This window comes from Anas acuta, chromosome 3, assembly GCF_963932015.1.
Source record: "Anas acuta chromosome 3, bAnaAcu1.1, whole genome shotgun sequence".
NCBI classification, from domain to species: Eukaryota; Metazoa; Chordata; class Aves; order Anseriformes; family Anatidae; genus Anas; species Anas acuta.
The window spans coordinates 84,871,186-84,878,148 of record NC_088981.1 but is presented as its reverse complement, the minus strand read 5'-3'; positions in this window follow the sequence as shown (position 1 = coordinate 84,878,148).

Sequence of the window (6,963 nt, the reverse complement as noted above, 5' to 3'; positions counted from 1 at the left end):
TGTCAGTCATCAGACTTATTCCTCCTGTCCCCCAAGATTAGGAGAAACAGCATTCCCAAATCTCCACATCAGTCTTGTTACTGGTGCTCAGGCTCCACCTAACTTCCATGATATAGGAAAGAAGGCCTTAATTGCTCGGCTTTGAGATGTCAAAATTAATATCTACCTACTCAAATAATGATACTTGAGCTGGTGATTGAAAATGTATCAAGCATGCATAGTTTTTCATTGGAAAGCCTGTTTTTGCAGATCTCAGGCCATTTGTGCAACTCTTGTCTGAATGTTCTTCAGTTCCTCGCAGTGCTTTTGAAGGGCAGGCAGTCTTCCAGTGGCAGCATCACTAATTCCGCAGACAGGGATATTACTACCCCTTTGTTCCCCCTCTGCTTGTATAACCACAAGCCTTTGCCTTAAACTCTTTTTCTTTGGGTTTGACTCAGCAGTCTTGCTTACCTTGGTAATTTATTGATACCTCACGTTCTTAGGTGTTATCTCACTGTGGGATATGGATATATCCTATCTAAAAAGCCTTTTTTTTTTTTTTTTTTTTCTCCTTTTTGTAGTTCTTCTGGTGAAGGCAATGCTGCTAATCCCTTCCACCAGGGAGATAAAGAAGCATCTCACAATCTTGCAGATGGCAGAACAAAGGACTGTAAAGGCTCAGAAGCTTCGAAGTGGGACTAGTTAGGTTCATAACAGCTATACTTGTCATGGAGGCAGCTACAGAATCCACTAGAACAGCAGTTCAGCCACTGTGCTGCTGCTTGCTGATAACAATATGGTCAGAATTACATTCCACTTAAACAAAAAATACAACCATTTAGAGTGGAAGCAAAAATAGGAACCATAACAGGAATCTTCTTTATTTGTAGTTATATAAAGAGCTAAGAGAGAAGATACCAGGAGGTAGAGCTTGAGAGTACATAGCTCAGTTCTTCAGGGTAAGATAAACACAGCATGTACACTGCCAATATTGTTCTCTGTGGAGATCTTTGTATCAGCCCCAGTGCTTCCTCTGAGGGGTGAGAGGCTCTTCAGAATATCTCAGGAATCAAAAGCAGAGAAAAGGTAACAAAGCAGGAGGGAGGAAGGAGACAGTTAAAAGCAATTAGGTACTTCCCCACTATTCAGGAACTCAATAAAAGTTTCTTGGAGCACAGCAAAACTCCCACTAGGAACTGCTCTTTTCTACCTGGGAATGGATTTCTGAAATCTTGAATAGCTCTGTAAAGGTGTCTTTTCAAGGTCAGAGGAATAAGAGAGATGTATAAGCAGAGCCCTGATGTTCTGTCTTATCTTTACTTACTGTACTTTCTGCTTAGTGTCTTCCCAAAACACTGCATGACAACCCCAGAAAAGCAGCTCTGAAGAATACAGAAAGGATTTTCCTTTGGAGCTCTATTGAGACATGCTGAATTCAGCATCAGCAGATAGCTTCCCCCCAGGGTAATTATCCATGAATCCTAAATTTAATCAACATCAAATATTTTGAGATTCTGATTAGCTCTCCTTCAAAACAATTTAAATTAAAAAATGAGCCTAAGCATATACCCCTGGGGCCTGGACAGGTGTCCTCCTAAAGATCTGCTTTAAGAATAACCTTTCTTGTCAATTTAAGTTGACCCAGATGGCTTTCTACTGAAATAGGCAATCGTATCAACCATTGTGGCATTTTAACTTTGGGGGAGTTAACTTTAGCTGAGGGCAGTAATTTCCTACAGTGCTTCAAACAGATCCCCAAGAGAAATGTCTCACTGAGTGCTCTGACACAAATCATAGCCTCTTCACAATCAGCTACTGTTTAAATGAAAAATTACAGTTTAAAAACAAACAAAAGCAAAGCCACTGAAAAGTTCTGTGCTGAGATCCAAAAACACAGAGACTGAGTGCCAGAAGCACACATAGGAACAGACAAACCAGTAATTCAAAATCTGTACTTTGAAAATCTTTGGTCTGAAAGGTATGTTCCTCAAAACCAGAATTTTAATCTCTCTAAATCTCTTATAGACCTATTGTTTTTGTTAATGATTTTTTAAATATGAACTAAAGCTATAAAATGGGTTTGTTCCTGTGGCACAGACACACAAAAGCTCCTGCTCATTTAAATCAGCAACAGGACTGGGCCATTTATATCTCTATAGATGTGTTTCTATAGAGATGTGCAGGAAACTTGTTATTAATAAGGGAACAAACTGATGTAGGGTGCCAGCTGGTCTTTGTAGTTCAGTTTGGGTCAAAGGACTTAAGGTAGCATAAAGAATCATAAAATCACAGAATGGCTTGGGTTGGAAGGGACCTTAAAGACCATCTAGTTCAAACCCCCCTGCCATGGGCAGGGACACCTCCCACCAGACCAGGTTCCTCAAAGCCCCATCCAGCCTGGCCTTGAACACCTCCAGGGATGAGGTACACACAAATTCTCTGGGCAACCTGTGCCAGTTCCTTACCACCCTTAAAATTAAGAGTTTCTTCCTAATGTCTAATCTAAATCTATTCTATTTTAGTTTAAGACCATTCCCCCTTGTCTTATCATTATCTACCATAGAAAAGAGTCCTTCTTTATCCTTTTTATAACACCTCTTTAAGTATTGAAAGGCCGCAATGAGGTGTCCCCGAAACCTTCTCTTCTCTAGGCTGAACATGCCCAGCTCTCTCAGCCTTTCTTCATAGGAGAGGTGCTCCTGATCATCTTTGTAGCCCTCCTCTGGACCTGCTCTAACAGGTTCATGTCCTTCCTGTGCTGGGGACTCCAGATCTGGATGCAGCACTCCAGGTACAACAAGTGGGACCTCATAAGGGCAGAGCAGAGGGGGACAATCCCTTCCCTTGACCAGTTGATGCAGCCCAGAATGCAGGTGGCCTTCTGGGCTGTAAGCACACACAGCTGGCTCATGTCAAGCTTTTTGTCCACCAGAACCCCCAAGTCCTTCTCTGCAGGGCTGCTCTCAATGAGTTCTTCTCCCAGGCTGTCTTTATGTCTGGGATTGCCCCCGGCCCAGGTGTGGCACCTTGCACTTGGACTTGTTGAACCTCATTAGGTTCACGTGGGCCCACTTCTCCAGCCTGTCCAGGTCCCATTGAATGGCCTCCCTTCCTTCTGTTGCATCAACTGCACCACTCAGCTTGGTGTTGTCTGCAAACTTGCTGAGGATGCACTCAGTCCCATTTTCTATGTCATTGATGAGGATATTGAGAAGCACCAGTCTCAAGACAGATCCCTGAGGTACACTGCTCATTACTGTCCTCCACCTGGACGTAGAACCATTGACCGCTACTCTCTGGATGTGGTCATCGAGCTAATTCCTTATCCACTGGATGGTCCCACCCTTCAAATCTCTCTCTCTCCAATTTAGAAATTGGAATGTCATGTGGAACTGTGTCAAAAGCCTTACAGAAGTCTAAGTATATGACATTAGTTGATCTTCCTTTGTCAACTGATGCAGTCACTCCATCATAGAAAGCCACCAGATTGGTCAGGCAAGATTGTGATTGGTGAAGCCATGCTTGTTGTCTCAGATCACTTCCTTGTCTTTCATGTGCCTTAACATTGTCTCCAGAAGGATCTGTTCCATGATCTTTTCGGGCACAGAGGTGAGGCTCACCAGCCTGTTGTTCCCCAGATCTTCCTTTCTACCCTTTTAAAAAATGGGAGAGATATTTTCTTTTTTCCAGTCACCAAGGACTTCACCTTACTGCCATGATTTTTCAAACACGTGTATCATGGAGAGTGACCTGGTGACTACATCAGCCAATTCCCTCAGGACCCTGGGATGCATGTCATTAGGACCCAGAGACTTGTAGTTTTTAAGTTGCATCAGGAGGTCCTGAACTTGCTCTTTACTTAGAGTGGGAGGGACTCAGCTCCACCAAGGAACATCGTTGCTCTTCTTCATGCACTAGCAGCACATTTGGATGTCAGATGGGATGCCAGATTGTGTTTAGAAACTCTAGTGAAGAGTATAAGTAGGGAATCCTGCTCTCACCTCTGTGAACTGTCAGCTACAACAGTTGTCCAGGTTACAGTTCTCCCTAGCGACTTTACTGGAATTGCACCATGTTCTCTTTCCACTTTCCTTCAGTCCCCTGATACTGTGGTCCAGGTGACCATGCTGTAGCCATCCCCAGTAACGTACAGCTGGCAGGCATTGCATGTTATTCACAAAGGTAAAGCACAAAGGTACATTTGCCTCCTCTGTAGGCAGGAGCTGCAAGAACAACACCACCGTTTTGTCTACGCTAGAGGTTCTGAGCCTCCAAGCTGTAAATCCTTGAAGCTGCAGTGATAACTTCTAAGGGTTTCACAAAAAGTAATTAAGAAAGGGAAGCTTGTTTCCAATAGGTTTACACAAAATAGGGAAGGAAGAAAAAATAAAAATAAAAATAAAAATAAAAATAAAATAAAAATAAAAATAAAAATAAAAATAAAAATAAATAAAAATAAAAATAAAAATAAAAATAAAAATAAAAATAAAAATAAAAATAAAAATAAAAATAAAAATAAAAATAAAAATAAAAATAAATCAGTGAGGTAGGACCCTTCTGATGGTCAAAAAGCACTTAATTCTTTATTTCATGATATCAATAGAAAAAAGGAGAAAATGGTATTTCAACTTTCCTGATGTTATTGAACTTTCTGAACAAGCAATCAATAGGATTTCAGGCAGCTTTCCTGCCAAACTTAACTCTCTGTGGAAGGAGGAGTAGTTATTCTTCCTTTGACCCTCCATTGAAGGCCATGAGCAAGAGGATTGGCTCTAATTTTTCCATGCCCATAGGATTCCTTGTCCCATCAAAAGCTGCTGCCCTTCTGTTCTGCAATGTTCTGCAATGCCTCTGGCTCTCTGGAGAGCAGATGTAGGTGCACTGAGACAGGGAGCATTGCCAGATTGCAGCCCTGCTCCTCATGGACCTGAGGCCTTGCTAATACAGCTGGCCTATCTGTGACAAGGCAGTAGAGTGGCAAAGATAGGAAAGAGTTATTTCTGTGCAGAACAGGTGACAGGACCATCACTGCAGATACCCAAATCCATGGTAATATTGCTTTACAACTTCAGTATCCTTTGAAGTTCCATGCTTTTGATGATGTGATATTGGTATGATACATCCATCACACATCACCAAGGTCACATCTAGAAGATGTCACTGATGAAATGATATAACAGAACTTGAGGGCTGAAATATTAATTTTTAATAAACAATGAAATATCTTTTTTTTTTTTTTCCCTCAGGGGCTATGGGTGGTGGTGGTGGCAGCAGCGGTGCTACTGTGCAAATGGCAGCAGGTATGAATATAAAGTTTGTTATAAAGTATGAGTATAAAGTATGAAACATCATCAACAGCTAAACCATTAGGTGTATGGGAGCACTATTTAGGATCTCCAACAAGACCCAAATGTGTAAGAAACTTTTGTTTCTTACACATACACAAAGTATACATGCAAAACAGACAAGATAGATTAAAAAAAAAAAAAAAAAAAGTGCTGTTGCTGCTATGTTTTAGTCTCATCTTAGGAAAAACTCAGTTTTTATTCCAATATTTTAATCACTAATTATCCGTTTTCCAGTGCTTTCTACAATATCTATCTGAGATTTTTCTTCCCTACAACTTAATTTGTAGCTTTTTTTCTCTTCTCAAAATTTTCTCAAGACAGCCTCAAATCATTTTATTTGTTGAAGGGCAAAATTGATATTTAACACATACTATTATTGTTTTCTCATCGGCAGCAGAAGTATTCTCACTTGATCTTCTCTCAGTTAACTTCCTCCCTCTGCAGTTGCTCCTGTAGTAGAGGTTTGAAAACGCTTATTAATTTTCTCCATGACCCAGCATTCAGCAGGGTCTTCACAGTCTTATTCTCTCTATGCTTTTTGCCTGTGAATAAGCCATACTGGTAAATAGAAATTCACCTACCCTCCTGAGGTCAGCAACCAACAGATTTGTTACCCATCTACAGGTTTCTCATTTACTCCTAACTAAACAGTCTGTTGAGATGACATTCCCTCTTAGTGCTTTGACTTAACACTTTAAACTTAAGTACAACATGTCTAAAGAAGAATCCTGTCTTTCTCTTCATTACCACTAGCTTTGTGGTAAAAACTGTGGAAAATGCCACAAAGACTTACAATCAGGAATGGTCTTAGATTTGACCTCCTTCTCCTTTTCTACCTTGCAATTCTGTCTGCATAGCACTTCTTCACAGCTGAGACTTATACCCACATCATTCACTATCTCATTACTTACTTCCCACAATATTCTTTTCTCTGGCTTTGACAAATACCATCTTGCATTGCTTCTAGCCTGTCAGCTGCAAACTTAGTTTTCTTAGCTCATTGTTTTGACTATGTCATTCTTCTCCTTGCATCCTATAACAACAAACATAAGCTACTCTGAGTACTTTCAAGATTTTGATTCCTCCCCACACTCCACCTAAATATATCAATTTCAAATATCCAGTCATATCTGCAGCCAGACTGTTAGCAATTGAACATTAAAATCTAACTATTTTGGTCATTCTTTTCTGTAGGCTGAGCTGTGGACCAGTCTTTTCCACCTCAGCCAGGAACCATGTGTTATCAGATAGCCCAAGTTAGGCTGTGATAGGGATTATTAATGAATGGCTCAAATGCTTCAGTAAGCCAGTCACAGTATGAATTTTCTGATCCAATCTAAAAAATAACAACAAGAAAACAAAACAAAAACCTATATTCCCAATAATTCCAGGTCAGAAATCCTCTTAGCTGAGTAGTCTGCTTTCTACCACGCAAATATGTGAGAGTTTCTCCATTGATCTCAACAGGACTACGATGGATTTATATATTTAAAATTTGGGTTTGAATTAAAATCTGCACCCTAGAACACTGTTCAAGAAGGGTAGCCTTTCTGCTAGAATCAGGACTTCCTGACAGTGACAAATCTCTTGATCATGCCTTTATTTCCTCTTTTGGTTTTGGAATATCTCTAGT